Raw genomic sequence first — 22,487 nt, 5'->3', positions numbered from 1 at the left:
CCGTGGATGAGAATGATTCTGCAGTCCACCTCAGCTTCATCTGAAGTTGCCTGGCTCTGATACCTAGATAGAACTCCAGAGTAACGTATCTCCTCTGAAGGAGTGTCTTCCTCACTGCACTGGAAACCAGCCTGACAGGCAAGTCTGCTCCCCCAGGACTGCATCATACAGCTACACATGTGGATGAGAACAGGTTCATGAGGCAACATCTAAACAGGCTTATGGAATTCCTGTACAGAACATTAGAACAATCCAGGTATTTGGGAGTGGGTAGAATTTGGGGGACGCATCTTGGTTTCTGCTGCTGCCTTCCCTTCTTTGCCCCCACACTCAGAGAGGAAGTTGTTGACAAAGGTTATGAAATGTAGCTTCTTAAGTTAAGCCGTTCGACTCAAAGTCCCTTTTATTTGATCGAACCAAAGGCAGACCATGGTAGGATCTGACATTTATACACTGTTGGTGCTTAAATAAGGGAAGATTGCCATTAAATATCAGCTGGGTTCTCACTTTTCTCGCATGATGATTCTGTCTGAGCTTGCAAAAGCTGTTTGGCTATTTCATGCTGCTAGGAGACAGACAGTGGGGGGCAAGGGGGGACCTCTTGGGAGAGGGGAAGTTTTGTGCAGACCACTTAGGAAAAGTGGGTGTCAGGAATTTCAAGGGTGGAGCCAGTTTCCAGGAGAGAAAACCACCCTTCCCAGGGATTTCCATGGGGGACTCTGTATGTGTGTGTGTGTGTGTGTGTGTGTAAAAAGTCAAGATGGTGGCCACAACCATGTGATTGAAGCACTGTGTGATGCAACAAACATAAAAACATTTTGACTTTTTGGGCAACCCCCTGCAGACCCTCCTGCCTCTCCCTCTAATTAGCAAATCTGCTATCGAGGAAGAGAGGCAAGGGCCGTGATGTGGAACTGGAGCAAAGTATGTGGGAAGGAGACACTGAAGTGGAAGTTGCTCCCCACCACCTATCTGCTTCCCAGAACTTCCTGACTGAAATAGGACTAACCCCCTCTTTGTACGCCAACAACAAAGATGGGCATTGCCTTTGGAGGGGCATATCAGTGGCTGACTCTCAAGAAGTTGGAGGGGGGGTAGTTTTTTACATTAAAATGATTATTAGGGTTTCTCCCCATAGTATGACTCTTTCTCCTTCCCACGACATAAAAAGATGTTCTGCTGACAAACAGAAATTACAACTTGCAGTTCAGTGGCAACTTTTAGAGGGTGCTACATTTGAATTTGGGGCTGGGGGGTTGGGAATACCTACTGTACACTGTCTACATAGACCCATTATGGAAGACCGCCCTGCCTGAGTCCCTGAGGGACATCTCCAGTCATGGCCAACAACCGACAAAGGTTTGATTCTCTAGAAAGGAAGGCCCTGGTTTTTGCTTCATTGAACTAGGGAGCTAGATGCACTTCCATGCTCAGAGAAAGTGATATGTTGGACACAACTTACAGGGAGGGGCTCTTGTGCTTCTGTCGGGCTAGTGAGCTCCCCAAGCTTTGGTGCTGTGGGGCTAGACGTGTGTGTGAATCATGATTTGGGTGTTTGAATCAAGTCATTCATTTTGAATTTCTGAACTGATATGGAAAAAGGCATTTCTGTGCATGCACAGAAGCGTCTGGAATTGATTTGGAGGCATTGAGTTGGGTAGTTTGAATCCACATTCCAATTTAACTCAGAAAGCTGAATCAGTTCAGAAATGCAATCAAATGGCCCTTGAAGCCAAATCAGTTATTAATGCTGGGCACACCGACCCAAGAAGATTCCTTTCCTCAAGTGGAAAGAATTAAAGGTGCCTCTCTAGTCATGCATAAGAAAAACATTGTGACTGTTGTTATTTTTACATTCCCCAGATGGTGGTTTGCTATTTGGTTTTTCTTTTATTGCTATATTGTGGTTATAACTTGTCTTGTTTGTCACCTCAAGCCCTCTGACAATCAGGCAGCTTCACAGTCCAGTTGATCAGTCAAGAACAAGAAATGTTACCATCACTTGAAATAGGAGAGGAAACCTTGAAATACTCAACAACTTTTGGGTGACTTCTGTAGACTAGCTAGCTCTGCAAAAGTCTTGCTCCTCCATCTCCTTTTGATTAAAACCCTGCTCTCTTTCTCGCGGGTCCAGGGTGCCCCCCCAACAGATGATTAGCAGAGCCACCCCCAGTAAAATGTAAGAAACATGATTATTGCTAGCCTCTAAGGAAGGGATGATGCCTAGAAAAGCTTTTCATAACTCAGTTTAATGGATGCCACAATATTTAACTAGCTTTACCAGTTCATCACTGGATAATTGCGATCATTTGAATTGCCAGCAACTCTTGTTCCATAATGCGAGTCAGTTTCCTTGAACTGAAGTGCTAAAAGGTTATAGGAAATGAATGGAGAAACGTTGCATTTTTAAGCCTTTGTCCAGTCAGGTGACCCTGCTGGCTTTGTCTGCCCTGTTCGGGGATCATAACCCTAGAGAACTTCTGGGGGTCATCAGAAAGAGTTCTCCAGAGCCCCAGCCCCCCACGTCCCAGGAATTTCCAGAATGCTAGAACAGAAGCCATCCTTTTTGGGCAATTTTCAGACTAAGTGGAGACCTAGAACTCATGTCAAATTCTGGGTGCCTACAGAACAAATCATCTGCCAGAAAGGAGGGATGACCTAAGGAGATTCAACATTTGCATAGCCAAAAGGGGCCTTACATGAAAATCCAGGGATCCTTCAGAGAAACAAACTACCGAAGGAATGCCCTGCCAGCAAGCTAAGCCACCCATGTAGAGAGCCATCCATGGAGAGGGGATGCATTTTGATACTAACTTCTTCTTTTCTCAGACCTGGTCCAAGAGTTTGCATAACTGAAAGGACAAGAGGGCAGCCCCCACCTCTGCCAAGCACACGGCTCCGTCCATTGAACCGAAACCAACCGGAGGGGTCTCTCTCTAGAGAATAAATAAGGTTGCTAACGAGGCAACATTATCCCAAAGCCAGCCCTACCATTAGGGAGATTAAAGTGGCTACTGCAGGCAACTGATTTTGGGGTTGTCAGTTAGTATAGCATTATTGTATTTTTATTCCCTGCAAGACCTGTTTCTGGGGTTTTTAAAAATTTCTGATGCAGTATCGTAGAACCAGGCCTGCAAATCCTGATTTAAGATCTGCTATGCTGTACTGCACACATGTACACACACACCCCGAGAGTTCTTTCTTTGTCCTTTTACAACCGAGCTCTTTTCTTTTCTTTGATATGAAGATCATATCCGTGTCCTTCACTTCCAGACTGCAATCTGCTTCTTTCTTAAAGCCACAAATATGCTTTCTGATCCCCCAAATATGAAATGAACATTGGGTATTTGAGAGGTAAACTGGAAAGTACACAGGGTTGTGTTGGAGGCCCAGCAAGACAGACTCCCCAAAATGACAAACTCATCCAGGTGGGTTGGCTAACAACTCCCATCATCTCCAAGCAGCATGATGAAGGAGATGCCATCCAATACATCTAAAGGTTTCCAGGCTATTCTGGGGCAGCCTTGAAGGGCTGAATCCATAACAGCTAAAAAAGCAGCAAGCCCGAAATACAGTCACAGCCTTTCCTTTGTTTCTTCTAATGGCATTTTTCTTTCTCATGGGCTCAGATTTTGTGCAAAGGCTCAGTTTTCTTGCAAAGGGGTTCCCAAGGCCAGTGCTGCCACCCCCTCAAGCTTCTTTTAAAGAATGACCTGCCAAAAATAGAGAGAGAACTAGAACTATGATTTAATCAGTGGTAGGGGGGTAAGTGCCTGATGGTTCTCAGACATGCTTCATCCAAAGAAAGAGAGAAGGGCTTCCACTTTGGTTTACAGGAAAGATTAGGAAAAAGATACTCTTTGAATCAAAAGTTTATCTATTCCTGGAGTCAACAATATTCAGGGATTTGTGGTAGGCGGGTGATGAAATTCTGATTATATATTTGATCTTTGCGTAAGAAAAAGATTATTCTTGGCAGTTAAGACAAAACAAATAAAAAGCTGGCAGAGCTTTGATCGCAACATCACAGCCACCATCTTAATTTTTTTACTACATCCTACAGACATTCCTGGCTAAAGCACAGCCACATATCAAGCAAAGCAACCTTTATATTTTGCAACACATCCAACTTACTTCTTGCTCAACACCTGCAAAGATCCTTTTCTAACTATTTCCATTTACAGAGGGAACTCTAAGGTTCGTTCACCCAAGCAAGCAAGGATGCTCAAAGAACCTAGTAGGTACCAGCTATCAAAGAATTTCCAAAATTGCCAGGAAAAGCCAAGAGGTCCTTTCTTCTTCATATGATGTAACATTTTCCTCACAATATTGTGTTTTGAACTGTCATTAGAGTCAAATGTAAAGGGGTAGGGTTTTTTTATCCACTGAAGAGCTGCAAAAATCTCTGCAGAGAAGGGTGCCAAGCTAATAAATTTTTAAAGTCTTGTGAATCAGCAAAATTCCACAGTCGAGTCCTGTTCAAAATCTTTGTCCATATCCTAAAAGAATCCAAGGCCTTAAAGAGATTCCCTCTTTTTGACTTAAAACTGTGGCTCTGCTATCCCAGTACTCTGAATATCCATCCTGACTGGGGATTCTGGGAGTTGTAGTCCTGATGTTTCTGGAGATTCTACGTCAGTGTTTCTCAATCTTGGCCACTTTAAGGCAGGTGGGCTTCAACAAATGGAGTTGAAGTCCACCTGCCTTAAAGTGGCCAAGGTTGAGAAACACTGTTCTACGCTGAGAGGAGGATATGTTACCAGGGATTTTCCTTTCTCCCTTGCAGCTGGGGACCATTAATACATTACTCAAAGTACAAATAATTACGGCCTTGTGGGAATTGTTATAACCCTTTTTGCACTGACCTAGATGAAAGTCCCACCTAATAAAACTTTCTCCTGGGGGAGCAGACATGGGAACTGTACTGCTTGACCTTTCACAGGATCGAAAGCCTGGTTGCTTTCAAAGGAAGGTCCTCCATTGCTCAGGAACAGCGGCCTTCACCCACAGTCCAGGTTAGCCCTCCCTTGTATCTTGAATGGAACCAGGGTGGTCAGAATTAGAGGCTGAAATATCTTGTGAAGGAACAATTGCTAAATGGATGCCAATCCAAAAGCTACTAAGGCTACTAAGCCCAGGGCCAAATTTCAAAAAAGAATTGCAATTATTTTTAATTATTATTTTTAATGGGGCGAGCAAAATTTCCAGATGCTGATAACATTGAATTACAGGTATCCCCCCATCTGTAATTCCACATTCATCTTCAATGTTATTCTCATACCTTGGGAACCATCTTCTCATTTCTCCCCAGGCTGAAAGAGGTGGACTTCCATGGTTCATATCTGCTCAGATTTCTACAATAGTCATGTCTTGGTGAGAGCTGAAGGGAATAAACTTGGCTCAGCCTTGTCTCCGTTTACCTCATTAGGGCAAAGACCTGCAATTAAGATTCATGGGCTGGCTGTATCCTAACAACCATCTCCCAAGCCACCAATCCTATGGCATAATTTACCCCATGGAAAGGATGATAAAAGTGACTTAGTTGCAGTGCCCTTTTATGCTTCCCACGGAGCGCATCCACAGCGAGCCATTCCACGAAGGAGAGGTTGGTCATGCTCCTTGAAGAATTCACCCCTATACACTTTTAGCACTTTCTGTAAGTTGGAAATATATAGCATCTATATGAAATCTAAGATATCCATCAAGTATAGCTTTCCTTACTATGGAGTTGCAGGAATCAGAAAAGCCAGACGTGTTTTGTGTTTTCCTCATGCTGTTTGAGTAGAACACAAGAGTTTTGTTCCCAGAGATCCTCAACAGATTATCATTTATGAAATACATGGCTAGAGATCAATCATGGTTAACTGTAATTAACTATTGTTCATTGAACTATTGTTCATGTTCATGCTTTTGAGGTCTTGCAGATTGGGAATCCACACATTCTGAAGCTTATTTTCAAAATGGAATTGCTCGACAGCCCTACCGGGGTTTGAAATGGGATCTTTTGCATGCAAAACACATGCTCTTACCCTTGAGTTTTGGCTCCTTCCTTTTCAGGTCATCGGGGAATTATGGGAAACCTTAGGAAGTTAGCAGCTCTGCATACTCTCAGTGCTGTTTTCCCACTAACAAGGGAAATGGTATAAGATCCTCATAGCTGGAAGGATTTTGAGTAAAGCCCAACTAATCCTTCTTCAGATGTAGCAGTACCAAAGCAGGGAAGAATCCCAGTTTTTGGTATTCAGTAAAGCAACCTCTGATTTTCGTAATAGAGCAAAGGTCCTGTGAATGAGACTAAGGATTGGAAATAGCTTCAAGGGCTGCACAGTGACCTAAACCAAGTTGTGGACCAGTAAGGATAGAGGGTGGATCAGGAAAGATGGCTTGAAGGAAGATCTACTGAAACGACACCGCACCAGCTCTTCCAGTTTACTAAACACCACTGGAGTTCCACAATCTCACCACCCCCAAAATACACCCTCCTCTTTCTGGGTCATCACAGACCATCCAACATTTTTGAAAGCTCTCAGTGCAGCATTTTAAGGAATCATTGGTGAAATCAGTCAGTGCCTTGTTACTGCATGGCCAGATTTTCTCCTCTCCTGCCATCCATTTTGAGTAGAAGCTGAAGGTGTTTTACTGAATTAGGTGGCATGCCATGAATCCATAAGAAGCTATGGTGGTGCTAAACTCTTCCAGCCTATCCCAAGCTTCTGAGGGAGCTGAGGTATGATGTTTTCTCTGCCACAAATGAGAATCCATGATGCTTCCTAGCAATGGGGGTGCTGGGAGCTTCCACTGACCAACAACCAGAGAGTCACCTACTCCACATCCCTGATCTACACACTCAACACCATATATAATTATTTAAAGCAGAAAAGGCCATAATTTCACATTAAGGACAATGTATACATTTCCTTACAAACCTAACATCTGAGATGTCATAGTTGTATTAGCAACAGTTCAAATATGATGGTCATGAAACGGAAACAGTGCACCAGAATGCTGTTTCTGTGCACACTCATCTATATACACGTGCAATAAAGTCTATATTGAATTCTTAGACTGTGATTCTACAGAGCTAGGGAGGGGTTTAATTTTACATTTTAATGGTAAAGTATCCTTCAATGAGAATTGTCCCAGGTCAGTGGGACATTTGGAGTGACTGTAATCCAACAATGATTTTATTGCCTCATCAGAAAACTTCATTCTTCTCCAATTCTCCATAAGCCTTTTAAAAACAAATAATTACAAAGCAACCATTTATTTTCAAGGACTAGATAGAAAGAACAGTCCATTACACTGATTAATTCCAAATTACTACCTTGAGGGTGTGAAGTTAAAATTTTGCAGAAGGATTCAAGCAATGGAACTTTGCACCTCATCTCAATCTCCCTCACATAAAGAGATGTACACCAGCTTTGTCTTCAGTTAATTCCAAAAAGTCCTTAATGAGCTTCTAGATATTCATTAAAAGTTTCCATCCCATTATTTGGGGAAAGTATAGTCTTTCAGACACAGATGTCAATCGGAACATTAATGTTTTTAATTATGGAAGGCTGAGAAGGGGGAGTCATGGAGGTGAGAGCTTGTGGGGAAAAGGACGGCATTCCAGATGAAAGGAACAGGCCAACTTCATTATGGCTACGCAATAAGGGCAATTAGGAACAGGAGAACCCAGGTGAGAGTGAATGGATTGTGGAGTTTATAATTAGGAGATAGACCGTCTTGGTTGAGGCTTCCTACATTCATTTATTTATTTTCACCACCCTCACTGTGTTTCTACATTGCAAAATACACAAAGGTTACTTACAGGGATTAAAGACCTTTAAAAAAAATAAGAGCTAGATGTCAAATGATTCCAAAGAATAGGAAAGCATTAATAGCCAGCGGCAGACATAGCAAAGATGAAACACAAATGGGATAAAACCTTCAACTGCTTTCAGTATAAAGGGCCAATAACAACATAGCACACCGTTAAAAGCGGGGGGGGGGGAGGCTTGGATTGCACAGTCATGGCCACCATCTTGACTTTCTGGACTGCCCTCATGATGCCCCTGGGTTTCCCAAAGGGAAGGAAGCTGGGCAAAGCGTAATCAGACCCAGATGAGTGCAGGGCAGCAAAGACGTGCCATGATTGCCCCTGGTTTCTTCCCAGCCTAACTTTCTAAAGTCAGGGCTGCACACCTGTTCTTGAATTAATGGCCAGGTTTGCCACTGAGTGATGTGCTGGAAGGCAGACTCCAAAAAGTGAGCGAACCAAGGCCAAGGACGGGGACAGGAAGAAGAGAAAAATGAACTACAATTTGACATTAAATATGGTCCATGCAATTCCTTCCCACATATTTAATATTTCTGAGCATTGAGATGGGCTGCGGAGATGAATCCAAGGTTTTGGCCCACTGGGTGGGTAACCTGGTGAATAGCACATGCTTTCCTGTCTGCAGAGAAATCTGGAGGCACATGTCTCATGCTCTCAGGGCATCTAATGACTCATCCTCAGCTAAGCTCCTATCCCTGTCCTGCTGTTGAGTGTTTCAGACTCTTGTTTGGACAGGAGCAAAAAAGCTCAAAAAGAGGCCGGCTTCAGTCTCACTGAATGGTGTGTGTGTGTGTGTGTGTATGTGTGAATTTGATTGCCCTTCCCCTTAAAAGGCGTTGCCCCATCCAATTCCTCACTGCAGGTAGGACGGAATCACTGGATCCCCCAGATGCTAGTAGAAAGAGGGTAGCTGGTTTAAACCCCTTTTGCTAAAGTGAAAAACCAGGCTAGAAACATTTTAAATGCATGCATAGCTAAGATAGGATCTCTGTCTATGGGCTCCGTGAATTCCCAGAGTGAAGATCTTTCACCATTACTTCACCCACCATCCATCTAATACAGTGTTTCTGGGAGTTGAAGTCCACAGGTCTTAAAGTTGCCAAGGTTGAGAAACACTGATCTAATACGATTTCTGAGGCAGTTGCTGAATTTATGTAAAACATCCTGATGCTCTCCGTGGGTGGAAAGACCATTTCTGTCATCTCAGCCAACATGCTCTATTTTTCTGCCTAAACATTTTTAGCGGGGAGATGAATCTCAAACCATGGGATCCTCATTGAGGGAGGGATAATGCTGTTTTGGCTACTAAGAGGGCCAGGACAAAATATTTGAGTATTATTAACATGACATGCCTACAAAAACCTTCACTGGTGTTCCAATTGCTCCTTCTTGATGGGTCCAGAAAGGAATGCTGTCCTAGGAATAATCAAGTCCTCCTGCAGGAAACTCAGAAAGGACCACTCTGTCCTGTGCCCATTGTATCAGTCTCTCCTTATTGTGATAATCCAGCTGCTCTTAAAGATACCACTGTATTGTCTTCTGTTGATTTTCACTTTCCAAAGCAACGTTAACAGAAAATTTGGCTTCTTCCACTTTATTTATTCTTTGCAAATCTAAACCGGGGTGGGAAGGCAGGCGAAACAGGGAACGAATGTGCAGCAGAGCTCCATGCTCTGAATGCACAATGCCTGGCTTATGTGGGTCTCAAATGACCAGGACTTTCCAATCCATTACAAAGTCATACAAGAACACCCTCAACTCCCACAATAGAGAAGGCACTTGAAACTAAGGCTAAGGAAAAGAATTCAAGAACTCTGGCTCAGAGACTTGAATTCTGCAAAATGTGATTCATACCTTGCCTCCACTGGAGCACGCCCAGGGACAGATTATGGAGCAAATTGGCACAGAATAATTCTGCATAAAAGGAAGCAACAAGGTGCACACAATTCAGTAAGCAGAGGCCAGAGAAGAGGCCAGCTAGCTTGTAAATGCCTGCAAGGAATGTATGTTTGAAACCTTTACATACGTAGCCCCCTTGCCCAGGAGCAATTCCCTTCCTCGTCCTTTTGATGCCCAAATACTGTATGCTTATTCCAGAATGCAGCCCCAACCCAGGTTTAATTGCCTCAGGATGGGAGAGGAGCAGTATTTGCTTGATTTACAAACAAGGGAGACTCAGTTCTGGAGTGACAAATCTGGTATGCTACCACCAGGGGTGTCCTCAAAAGTCAAGATGGTGACCACAATGGTGTGATTGAAGCTCTGCCTGTTTTTCTATGCATGACACATGGTTGTACCAACATGGTGACTTTCTGATTTCAACAAAGGCCTTGCAACCTCCAATACCTGCAACTTATGACTAACATATCTGTCCTCCAATAGAGGAGGAGGAGGAGGAGGAGGAGGAGGGGCGGGGAGGAGGGGAGGAGGGGAGGGGAGGAGGAGGGGAGGAGGAGGGGAGGAGGGGAGGGGAGGAGGAGGGGAGGAGAGGAGGAGGAGGAGGAGGAGAGGAGAGGAGAGGAGAGGAGGATACCAAGGACTCCATATCTGCCCTCCTCCCTGCAACCTTCTGTTTCTTCCCACAGATATTATCAGCAACCTACAGTATATCTCACCTTTTTTCAAGCTGTGTTTGCTCTTGCATGACACAAGAGACGTCCCAGTAATTAATTCTTGCCAACCAACCTCCCCAGCACTTGCCTGAGAAAGCAAAGAGTAAGTCTGAATGCATGGATGCTCAGTCTGTGGCCCAGAGAAGAGCCCGCATGGATTTCAGGGCAACCCCAAGTTTCTTGTCAGCTACTACTGATGTTCAGAAAATTAAAATGTTAAAAAGTGGTTGAAAAATTAAATAACATGGAAACAGGAGTCAACCTGAAAACAGTAATGGAGTTTAAGGTTTTGTTTTTGTTTTAAATCTGGACTCAACTATTTTGCCTTAGACCAATCCCCCTTTTGCATCCCTTTGTGAGTCTCTCAACATGTGCCAAGAGTCCTGTGCACACCTCTTGGCCCCCCACTTGTCTCTGTGCCTCCATTTTAGCCTAACACGTCAGCTCCCTGAAGAGAAAGGAGCTAGGACTTTGCAGGTCAGGTACAAATGTAATTAACAGATCCCTTGTTTTAATTAAAATCACAGAGGATGTCTGCTACACTTCTTGCACCCCACCCAGACTAAGCAAATGGCATGTTGAAATCAACAAGTCAAAACACCACTGCTTTGCCTGCTACCAACTGATCCAGCCTGGGATCTGTGCTGAATCGCCTCAGTGCAAGGGCTGGGAGGGCTCTCAGCCACAGCTGGGTTGGTATGAGCCTGCAAAGAAGGAGGAGAGGCCTGGTCTGGGTGGACTGAGACTTTATTCTGCTGCCAGGAAAGGAATAAGGCAAAACACTGCCAGAGAAAAACTTGGGTTTATAGGCTTTGAATTACCAAGGAGATGTTCCATCAAGAGTGAAGCCTCTGAAATGGAAGCAGATGAGGGAGGCCTGTAGACCACATGGGCTGACAGAAACCCCTTTTCATCCCATCACAGCAGGCTGCCGAAGGGCAGGGCAAGATGACTGATTGGGTGCAAGGTGGAGTTGTTGCCCTTGTTTTCAAAAATGAGGGTTGGAATGGGAGCCATGTTCCCATCGCCACCTTTCATACCCTCCTAGTCTGAACAGGTACCATGCCTGTGAGGATCAGTGATTTTGCCAGTGAGTTTTAGTGGAACAGGTTGGTCCCATTTGGGGAGGATCACAACCCAGCTTTTTCCTTCCCCTCCTGAAAAGACTCAAAAAGGGCCCAAAAACAATGACCTGCCCTATGGATGACAGCACCACATCCCCAAAAGGACTTCTGAGTCCCTGGGAGCAGTTGGCAGTCCTAGGCAAGAAAAAATTGGTTGGACCTACCCTTGCCAACAGGTAGACTGCACTCTTCAGCTTGCCCCATGGCTCTCAGGTAGTCCCAGAATTCCCTGGCGGTCACAAGAACCACTCCTGGAATAGGTGGCCTTTGCCAGGTTACAAAAGGACAGGAGGCTACAAACTCTCTAACTAAACACCCATTTTTACCACCTTTGACTCAGCACTGTCAGAGCTGCTCATAATCTTTTAATGGAGCTGTGTTATCCCTTTAATGGAGCTGTGTTATCTTTCCAGTTCGGGGTAGGGGAGAGGAGGGGAGGCAGAAAAGTGATTCTATCTGTTTTAGGGACAGGAAAATGGAGCCCAGAATACGTTTACAGATCTGGTTCTTTCCAGAGGTCTTCAAATCAGAGGTTGGCTGATCCTCCCTGCCCATGGGTTTAAATTGTGCCAATTCATTCATGCATGGAGAAGAGTGGATTACCAGAGATCAATGACTATCAGCAGAACCAGTGGGTAAAGAAGTCAATGAATTTTGAAATGACCTGGTTCAGATTATGAAACTGGATGGGCTAAAGGATTTAATGTAGCATTAACATGGGCAGGATGCTAAGGCTAATCACAACATGATTTAGTGCTGATTGATTGATTATGTGCCATCAAGTCGGTGTTGACTCTTAGCAAGCACATAGATAGATTTTCTCCATGATGATCTGTCCTCAACCTGGTCCTTCAGGTCTTCCAGCGGTACCCCCATCGACACTGTAACTGAGTCCATCCCCCTGGCTGCTGGTCGTCCTCATTCCTTCCACCTTTCTCAGCATTAGAGCCTTCTCCAGAGAACTGGGTCTTTGCATAATGAATCTGAAGTAGGATAATTTGAGCCTTGTGCCTCAAGTGAGAACTTTGGTTGATTTGTCCAATGATCCGTTTGTTTGTTTGTTTTCTTGGATGATCACGATATTCTCAGGAGTCTTCACCAACACCAAAGTTCGAAAGCATAAATACTCTTCCTGTCCTGCTTTTTCGAAGTCTAATCTTCGCTTCTATAGAGTATCACAGGGACTATCATAGCTCCCACGATTCTGATCTTTGTAGGTAGTGTAAACTATTGGATGAAAAACCAAGCAACTATTGCATGCTTTTAAACAATGGTAGTGTCTGTTGGAATAGCTACATTTGCTCCAGTAGAGGAGAAATCAGGAGACAGGAAATATATATTTAGAACAAAGTCTTGACCAGATTGCCTGTAAAACAGATGTAAAAAGACATGGTAGTACAAAATTCTGTGTTCAGGTGGGAGACATGGAAATTCTAGCTGTCATTTTGTAAATCTGGACGCCCACTCAGAAAAACTGCAGCCAGCAAGCAGTAGAGAAGGCATGCATTTGGCAATTGCATATCAACTCCTTCCTTAAAAAAAAAAAAAAAAGAATTCCACACTTTTTCTTCCAAGATGAGGAATGGTGTCATCCTAGACATCATAGAAAGCAATCCTGGCTAAAGCTGGTTTATAACTGTTCTCAGACACATTTTGGAGACTCAGCCCTACCAAAATGCAGCTGCAGATCATTACTATTATACTGTTGGCAGAACTCTTCACGTAGCATTGGAAGGAACATGTTGACTTTTGGTTGCCCCCTGAGAACTAAGCTAATTGAAAAAAAACTTTAATTGTTATTACAGAAGGATGAAGCTTAAGAAGGGAGGGGAGGTAAAAGCTTCAAGCAGTCAGTTTGACTTAATTGTGAACTGAAGAGCTCCAGCTTAACCACAGCCACATTCTTGCAATTCTTTCTTAACCTCAGAGTAGAGGAGAAAAGATTTCGCCTGCTCCTTCTGAAAAGGCACTTGAAGGGCCATATCTCTAGTTGTAAGATATGGAATAATTGTGTGTCTTCAAGTCAGTCCTGATACCTGGTGACTGCCTGGATGAGTCCCTGCAGGTTTCTTGGTAAGATTTTCAGAAGTGGATTGCCCTTGCCTGCTTCTTGGGGTGGAGAGAGAGGGACTGGCCCAAGCTGGCTTCATGCCTAAGGCAGGACAAGAACTCGCTGTCTCCTGATTTTTAGCCTGGTGAAGATATGGAAGGGGGTGTGATTATCTCCCTGCTTGGAATCTGAATCCATCCCAAAGGCAGTTGGTGGTTCCTCTTCCACAAACAGATCAACAGAAGGCCTTATGCAGCACGCCATGTTTACCACATCAAGATAGCCATCAGTGTCCTCAGTTGACATGAGCAACATCTGGAGATGGTGGGGAGGAGTTGGCTGGTGCCCAACATTTCTACTAGACACATTTCAGGTAATGCACAAATGACTGAGGAAAAGCTCTGGCAATTTCATTTTTCATGATTACCCTACCCAGGTCCCCCTGCCTTGCATTGCCCACTTTGCACCAAAAGATGGGATGTCACTATCCTTTAGGACAGTGTTGTCCAAACTTGGCCACTTTAAGATGAGTGGACTTCAACTCCCAGAATTCCCCAGCCAGCATGGCTGGCTGGGGAATTCTGGGAATTGAAGTCCACTCGTCTTAAAGTGGCCAAGTTTGGACAACACTGTTCTAAGGGAACTGTTCCAACTCCCTGATCATTTAGGCAAGGCTCTTTTGCCCATATCTCCTGGTTCAATAAAGGACCCTGTTTTAGCTTATTCACTCCACAAAAATCACTCCACAAAACCTTGAGCAAACAACCAGCTCTGATTACCCATCCTGACCTTGAACAGACAATCATTCACAGTTCAAGCAACACCAACTCAACTGTGGAGGTTCATAGCATCCTTCAGGAAACAAAGTGTCCCAACAGTCATTCTGGGAATGGATTCAAGATAAATGAAAGAACTGGCAGACAGATAAAGGTGGCACATGAGGCAATATTACTATAGGCTATCAGAACCTGACCGGGGTGGGGAGGGAAATGACATTATGCTCAAGCTGATAAGCCGCACCTCAACCTTGGCTGCCCTGTTTTTGTTTTTGGAGGGACTGAAGAACGTTGCAGTCGCAGACTTGACTGTTTAAACTCAGCGCTGTTAAAAATGACATTCTGTGTCTGTTACTGATGTATTAGTTCTCTCTCGGCGCCTCTCTCCTACCCCTACCACGTGTGCCACTCAGCCTAGAAGAGGGGGAAAAATGGCATTTACATTTTCTGAATGGGCTAATCACAAGTTTGTACTTCCCACACGCTCACCTCCCCCAGAAGTGCGTGGAAGGCGTGGGAGGAGAAGGCTGGGAAATCAGAAATACAATATTGCTTTGGGGAGAGAAAGGGGGGAGATAATTCGGAAGGCATACAAAGAGCTACAGTGCACTGGCAGCTCATGCAGTTGTGTATTGTGTGTGTGTGTGTGTGTGTGTGCGCGCACGGGGGGGGGCGGGGAATCACCCAGAGTTAAGAAACAGGCCGTTGGAGAAGAGGGGCAGGCAAGGAAAATACAATGGAAGTGAGGAACAATTGGACTAGGCAGGAATTCATATTAGGAATCGTTGGAAGTAGACAGTAAAGTTGCTTTGGACTTTCCCAAGGAGAGATGACTTCGGCAGAACTGGTGAAATTTTTTCTGTTCTTTCTATTCGGTATAAGTGAAAGAGGACACCTCCATCCTGAAACACTTGTAGCATTTCAGAGCCAGGTTGTAAATGGAAGGTCACGTTTTGAATGTGCTCTCTCTCTCTCTCTCTCTCTCTCCCTCTCTCTCTCTCTCTCGCACATGCGACATGCAGATGCACCCATATCAAGCTTCCCCTGAATATAGCAAATGAGCAAATGGGAGGGCGGGGAGCATTATTCTTCCAGACTAGATTTCCAGATGCAGGAAGGTGGAGTTTTTAATCTTATAGGAAGATCACTACAAACAGACGGCCGCCTGCAATCTGTGGCCAGAAATAGTACAGTCCAGACAAAGGTGAAGCAAAGATACTTTGGTGCTGCTCGAAAGAGGCCAAATTATCTCTCCTGTTCTGCTGCCTGGGCCAACATTGTTAGGAAAATTCCTTTTCCGGTTTCTTTTACCCTGCACTCCTCATGGAGTTTCTAGCTGTTTCCTTTCACAGCATGCGTATCTGTCTGATTGACTAAAACACATTTGATTAACTAATTATAAGATTTAGGTAAAGGGAGGGGATCCTTGATCCTACAGGAGGTAAAAAGGAACTCTTCTGATGCATCCCCAGCTCTGTAGAAGACCTTACCCCGAAGATGAGACACCCCCCCCTTTCCCCCATTATATTGGCCTTCTTGAAGGCTTTGGAAATGTTTTATTTAGGCAAGTGTTTGGACAGCAAAGGTGTGGCTGCAACAGACTTTGTGATAGGAGCTCCATGTATTATTGCATGTGCTACTACAATTTTGTGTGGCTATTTTATTATAGTGAACCACTTTGAGTCTATGGAGAAAGTGGCATCAATATGCATCATGAACTAATCTGGATGTAGTCTTCCTTATCCTGCAGGTCAAAACAGTCATCCCCCTTTTCATGGGGGATGAAAAGATGGCAAGAGGATGGGGTGGAAGGAGAGGACTGTTGTTCGTAGCCTCTTGAAGGAGACAGGCTTTTGCATGCGCGATGGCCGTGACACCCAGCCAAGTCTGGCACATGTTCACAGGCTGCCTCAAACCTTCATTCTACAGACAGACCCATCAGTCACATCGCATCAAGGGGACGGCCTTTTCAGCAGTGTCAGGTTGGGGGTTCAGCCTCCAGTCATCACATATCAAATGCTAGAGAAATCACAAGCGCAGAAGCGTCTCTGCCGTGGCGCCCGCCTTGTGGGATCTTCTCCCCCCGGAAGTGAGATTCGCCCCATCCCTCTCACCCTCCCGCACGTCCCTCAAGACCTGGCTATGGGGTTCCCAGGGGACTGGGGAGATTTTGCAATGGCTCCCTTGTTAATTTTATCCCCTCCTGTTCTGTGTGCTTTTATGGTTATTTTTATATGTAGCTATTTTTATGTATTTGTTTTTTTAATTGTTGTACGCCGCCCAAAGTCACCTTGTGTGGGATGGGAGGCTGTGTAAGTATGATAGATAGATAGATAGATAGATAGATAGATAGATAGATAGATAGATAGATAGATAGATAGATAGATAGATAGATAGAATCAAGGATTCACAAATGAATGATGACTTTTGACCAGCTTCTTTCTTGATCTAGGATTCTTAGGGCGCAATAGTAGAAGGAGAGCCGTGTCACTCGGTGGTGGCAAAAAATCAGGAGGATCTGGTAGCATCTTTTCAGACTCACTCATTTTATTCAAAGGCATCAGCTTTTGTGGTCTGCAGCTCCTTTCATCAGATGCCTGGAGTGCCTAAACAGATTTAGGATTTAAATTGGGATAAGGTGGCTAGTGGGGGCCAGGAGGGAAAGACAGGGTGGTTATATGCAGATACAGGTTACGTGTGAGAGAGATTACGTGTACCTTATGAATTAGCAATTGTAATGTGTTAAAAACCCATTATGTTTGTTGAGGCTTCCTGAGATGGCTGAACACCTTTTGACTTATGCAAATTCGGCGATTGCTCGCTCAAGTGTGCTGGGAAAATGTTTTTGTTCCCAAACATCTACTTTGAAATCCGTGATGGAGTGTCTGGGAAAGTTAAAATGCTCAGATATTACACTTTCCATGTTTTGAGTCCTGATGTCAAACTTGTGTTCATTAATTCTTCTGTGCAAAGTGTTACCTAATGTAGCCATTGATTCTTCCCCCAGCCTGCTTTTAATATCTATTGGAAAAGAAGTAGATCTATTAGAACAGCATTCCTTAGGTCTTTATTAAACACTAGCCAGAGCTCCTTCACTTTGACAGCAGTTCCTTTGGCTGCCCTGAGAACTAACTAACAGCATTTGTTGCTGTTATTAGAGGAAACAATCAATTGGCAAATTAAAATTATTTCCATAATGAGTGAGCTCTTGAACCCATGGGTTCTGCATCCAGAAAACAAGCTGGGTTCTGTACTTTTCGTTTAATTAATAATGTATCTGGATTACTGAAGAGCAATAAGTATTCACTTAAAACCATTATTATGGTAATATGGAAGTTTCTGAGGTTAGTGAGAAAGTGTAATTTATGGTGATATTCATTTTATCCATGTGAAAAGAGAGGAGGAGCTTTACATCAGCCCATTCTTCAAAACACATCAATAGGAGCAAGGTGTTTGGACAGTTTGATTTTTAATCTGATAGAGTTTAGTTAATTGCAGCTTGATTTTCATTTTGCCTGGAGCATAGGGGAGGTAAGCAGGCTGGGTTAGTGTTTGGATGGGTGACCACCAGAGAATAACAGGGCTGTGAGCCAAACTGGAAAGTCAGACTATCTGTGGCGTCCTGGGGCTTCTCTGAGCTTGGTTGCTTTCTTGCAAACGTTTCGTTACCCGGCTAGGTCACATCTTCAGGCAATCGCCCAGCAAGAAGGCAATGACAATTCCGCACAGGCCTGTCCACATAAGTCACCAAGAATAAGTATGACTCAAGGACAAATGTTCCAGTTCACAAGATCCTCCAGCAGGGCACTGCAGAAGCTCCAGAGGACACCAGAACCCTGCATGGCGACTGACAGCGTTCAATGCCACACAGACCGATGCCAACCACTGGCAAGACAGAAACCACAGAGGAGTTCCCCATCTAGAAGAAAGTCCTCAGTAGGCAGGACCTAGAAATGGGGTGAGCAGACTTGGGCTTGGGTGCCCATCTTTCTCACGTCCCCAGGTGGTCAGGGAAATGCTATAGAGAAGCAAAGAAGCATCCATGCTTGTCACGTGCTGAGGCTTCTATAGGAGGAAGCATATTCCCTTAGCTATGATTCTGAAGGGCAACCCACAATCTCTTCCATCTAAGATACCATTGGGCTTATCTAATAACTGGTGGCAACAAAGCCTTCTGGTTCTTCTGGCCTTTACACAATCCATGTCATATGGCTCTCAGCTTCATGCAATCATTTCTGCATTTGCACTGTACAGTAACACCGTTTCATCGTTACATTAAATCCTCTACGGGTTGCTGACTTGCCTGCTTGCCTTGAGTCACCTGGCCATCCAAATTCAGATTATTTTTTTTTAAGTTGGTATTTCTTTTCTGTTTTGCAATTCACATTGGCTGCTCTTTTTCACAGGCCAAAAGGTTCAGTTTCTTTCCTTTCCTTGGGAGGAAAATACACCCTGTCAAATCAAGTCAGCCAGTACCCAAAGAACTGAAGGCATATTGTCACACAAGGGCTGAGTTCACACAACATGCTAAAACCTAAACCCAGGTAAATAATATACCGTTGTGCCCAAATAACACGGTATTCCCAAATCAACATGATTATGGCTTAACATAATAGCTCGATTTGCACAACATGCTAAAACAATGTCTGTGTTGTCACAAGATGCTGCATCATGATTAACCCTGTTTTAGTTTAACTAACTTATGCGAATGCAGCCAAGAAGCCCTTCATTCATGAAGTGAAAATACGCTACTCCCACAAAAAAGGAATTAACGTTTGAACTGTACGCATCAACGCCTTTGAATTATGTCTCATCTTTTCCCAGTTGCACCTCTTTAAAACAGCACAGAAGTCTCAAGTAAAGAAGCTTTGTTTTACAGAGGACTGATCAACTTTATTAGGTCAATCGGGTCAATTTGTCATTTCCTTCTGTGCTCCAATATTCTAATTCTGACTCTTGCTAAGCAAACAGCAACTGATTTGGTTGTTATTTAAGACAGCACTCCTTTGAAGTGCCATGGAAAACAATGTGAACTAAATTCCGGGTATGAAAACACATCTTTTCTCTTGCTTTACGTAAGTATGGAAAACCATTCTTCCAGGGAAATAACAGCTTTAGGCTTTCCAACATTTTTATAAGATTTCCTTCTTTATGAACAAAAGGGCAAAAGAAAAGCCGCCAATTTAGGTTGCCAGTAGCAACCCACAAAGATTTGTCTGAAATCCATAAACATACTTAACTCTAGGAGATAGCATACAGTAAAAAGTCTTTGTATGATTAATTATGTTTACATGAAAGAAGAACCTTAAAAGATACCTGAAGGTTTCCACCGAGATGGCTACTTGTCCGAAGAGAAGAGAGCTACCTTTCGTTACCAACTTCTCTTGCTGTCCACAGAACTTCTGTGACTTCTGAACTAGGACCTTCATTTCTACCAGCACATTTTTGCTCCATCTTATATCAGAATATTTTAAAAGGGCTGCCATGCCAAGGCGTCCTACAGCCTGTCTGAAGCAATCCTCCCCAGTCCCTTAGGTGAACACTGCCCTGGGAGAATGGGACAGGGTTACAGATGGCACGGCAATCAGGACATAAGGGAGCCCTTTCCCAACAAACGCAGCCTTGGAAACTGTCATGGCCACTCAGCTCAGAGGTGACACAGTCTATGCTGGTGGGCTTTCCCAGGGGTGGTTGAGGCTTCTGGCATGGAACAGCTTTTGTAATTAAAAATAAATTCAATACAGAATACAGAACAAGAAGCACCATCTGAAAAGGAATGCAACGTTCTGACTCATTTGCAAAAAGAATTCTCCATCCCAACATTGAGTCAGTCATATTCTACCCTATGGATGGAAAATGTGTGATCAACTTTCCCTTGATTTCTGGAGAGAGAGAAGCGGCTGTCGAACAGAAATAAATACAGCAGAGGGGGTGGCAACAAACTTACCCATCTGTAAAATGGGAACAGAGATAAACGACCTCTTGAGAGTGCTGAGCAACAGCAAAATGAACAGCTAAAACCTTTGAGAAATCTAGCCGCGTTGTTGGGTATAAAAATTTAATGAGAATAGACACAAATCCATAAATAGGATTGCATTCAGTTGCTAGTCTGTCTGAACATCTTTGAGCTGGCCCAATTATTGTATTACCTCATTCCTGTGAATTAAAAAGATTAGTGACAACGAATCCTACAGGGGAAAAAGGAGCCATAATAGAGAAATGCCACCTTCATAAATGCAATTGAAAGAGAAGTACAAAACATCAGCATTCTATAAATATTGGTGCACAGGCACACATATGCACTCACACCTATTCGCACGCTGAAAGAAATGAATTGACAAGACAGGAGGTTTGCAGTTTTAAAATGTGATAGGCATGCATTTCTCCACTTCTTTCTGGACATGGTTCCAGCTGAGATATATTGAGTGGCTCTCTCTGGGTAAATTACTGTTCAATATAGATTTGAAGGGGGAAATTTGTGCCTCCCAGAGGTTCTGTTGCTCTCCGGCCAGCCACCCATCCCGAACTCCAGACATTTTCTCTCCTGCAATGCAAGCCTGTACCACTCATCCATAGAGCTTGGTGGATAAAGCCTCGTGGTCTTTGCCCTTACCTTCAAGCCATAAGAGTCTCCAGAACAAGGCTTCCTGCGGACTTGCTATAACTACCACACACTTTCCACCTCTTGGTTCTTCTCTTCCTCTTCCTCTCCCTCTTCTGAGCTTGTTAAGTGACTTCCCGTTGCCTCTGGCTCTCTGACCAAGATCCCGGAGAGAAGGACGGCTTTGGATCTTGCCAACAAAGCATGGATAAACTCAATGGAGAAGAGATGCCCCCACTCCCCAGTTTCACCCTCTCCTCCAAAAAGGATAGCTTTAAGGGTTAGGCAGAACCTCCTTCAGCTGAAGAGGACTAGCCGCATGAAAAGCAACTCAAAGAAGAGGAAAGGGGGAGTTGATTCGGTACAAAGTCAAATAACTAGGGTTCATTCTCCCCTGAGTCTTCAGCCCGAGTGAGGCTGGCACTTCCTTGTACCGTCCTGCTGCTCTGACTCCCCACCCCCTTTATTTTCTAGCAGTGTTAAAAAAAGAAAAAGCAAAAAACCACAACGCTGAAGAAGAAGGTGTGTGTGTGTGGGGGGGGCTCTTGGAAGGAAGCAGCCGAGTCCCTGGAGCGAGGGGCGCTGGCGTCGGCGGGAGCTGTCCTGGCAGCGGGATTGAGAGACAATTCAGCACCAGGAGGAGGAACAGCTCCGCGAGGATGGATGGAGGCAGCGGAGGGGGCGGAGGCGAGAGGAGGAGGGCGGGCGGACGGGAGGGAGGGAGAGGGGTTGGGTGGGTCAATTGGGTTGGGTTGGGTTGGGTTGGGTTGCGTTGCGTGGTGTTGGGTGCCCGCAGGAGTGAAAATCCACCCCTGACCAGCCTGCCCCCATACTGAGCCAGTAGCCTCCTAAGCCCCTTGGTAGGCAAGCAGGGATGCAGCTGCCTGGCTCTGCCCCACCCCCGGCAGAAGATCCTCTCACCCCCACCCCGTACAGCTGACTTGGGTGTCTGTGTCTGGCACACACACGCACCACAGAGGAAGACGCACAAGCCAGGCAGGCAGAAGGTCATGGTGGGGGTGGGGAGCAAAAGGTTGGAATTTGACTAGATTGAGAGCAAAGATTGGATCCAACTCAGACTGTGCACAAATGCCAAGGGGTGCCAAGATAGAATCAGCCAGTCCTTGTAATGAAACCTTTGCAAGCAGCATGGGTACATCCTGAATTGTACAGTCTGGATTTTGTTTTTTGGGGTTTTTTTCTAGAGAACAAAAACATAAAAAAAGGATTGATAAGATAGAACAGAAGGCCAAAGAGATTTTTCCTTCCAGAAAAGCCATTTTTTATCATTATCTTTGCAATAAATCTCTTTATCTCCCATCTTCATACTAGTTTTGCTCTGGTCTTTGGATGTTCTTTCCTGCAGTGGCTGCACGACTCCACTATCCTAGATGTGTTGTTGCTCGTGTACAATACCACAACCTCTAAAGCAGTATTTGTACTAAGGTGTTTTCCAACACTTTGGCCCTAGCCAGCAGACCAGTCAAAGAATTGATAGTTTA

The sequence above is a fragment of the Python bivittatus genome, unplaced genomic scaffold (genome assembly GCF_059951505.1).
Source record: "Python bivittatus isolate LINGU-HERP-01145 unplaced genomic scaffold, Pbiv_v1 ctg000320_np1212, whole genome shotgun sequence".
Taxonomy (NCBI): domain Eukaryota; kingdom Metazoa; phylum Chordata; class Lepidosauria; order Squamata; family Pythonidae; genus Python; species Python bivittatus.
Note: the sequence above shows the minus strand (reverse complement) of the source record.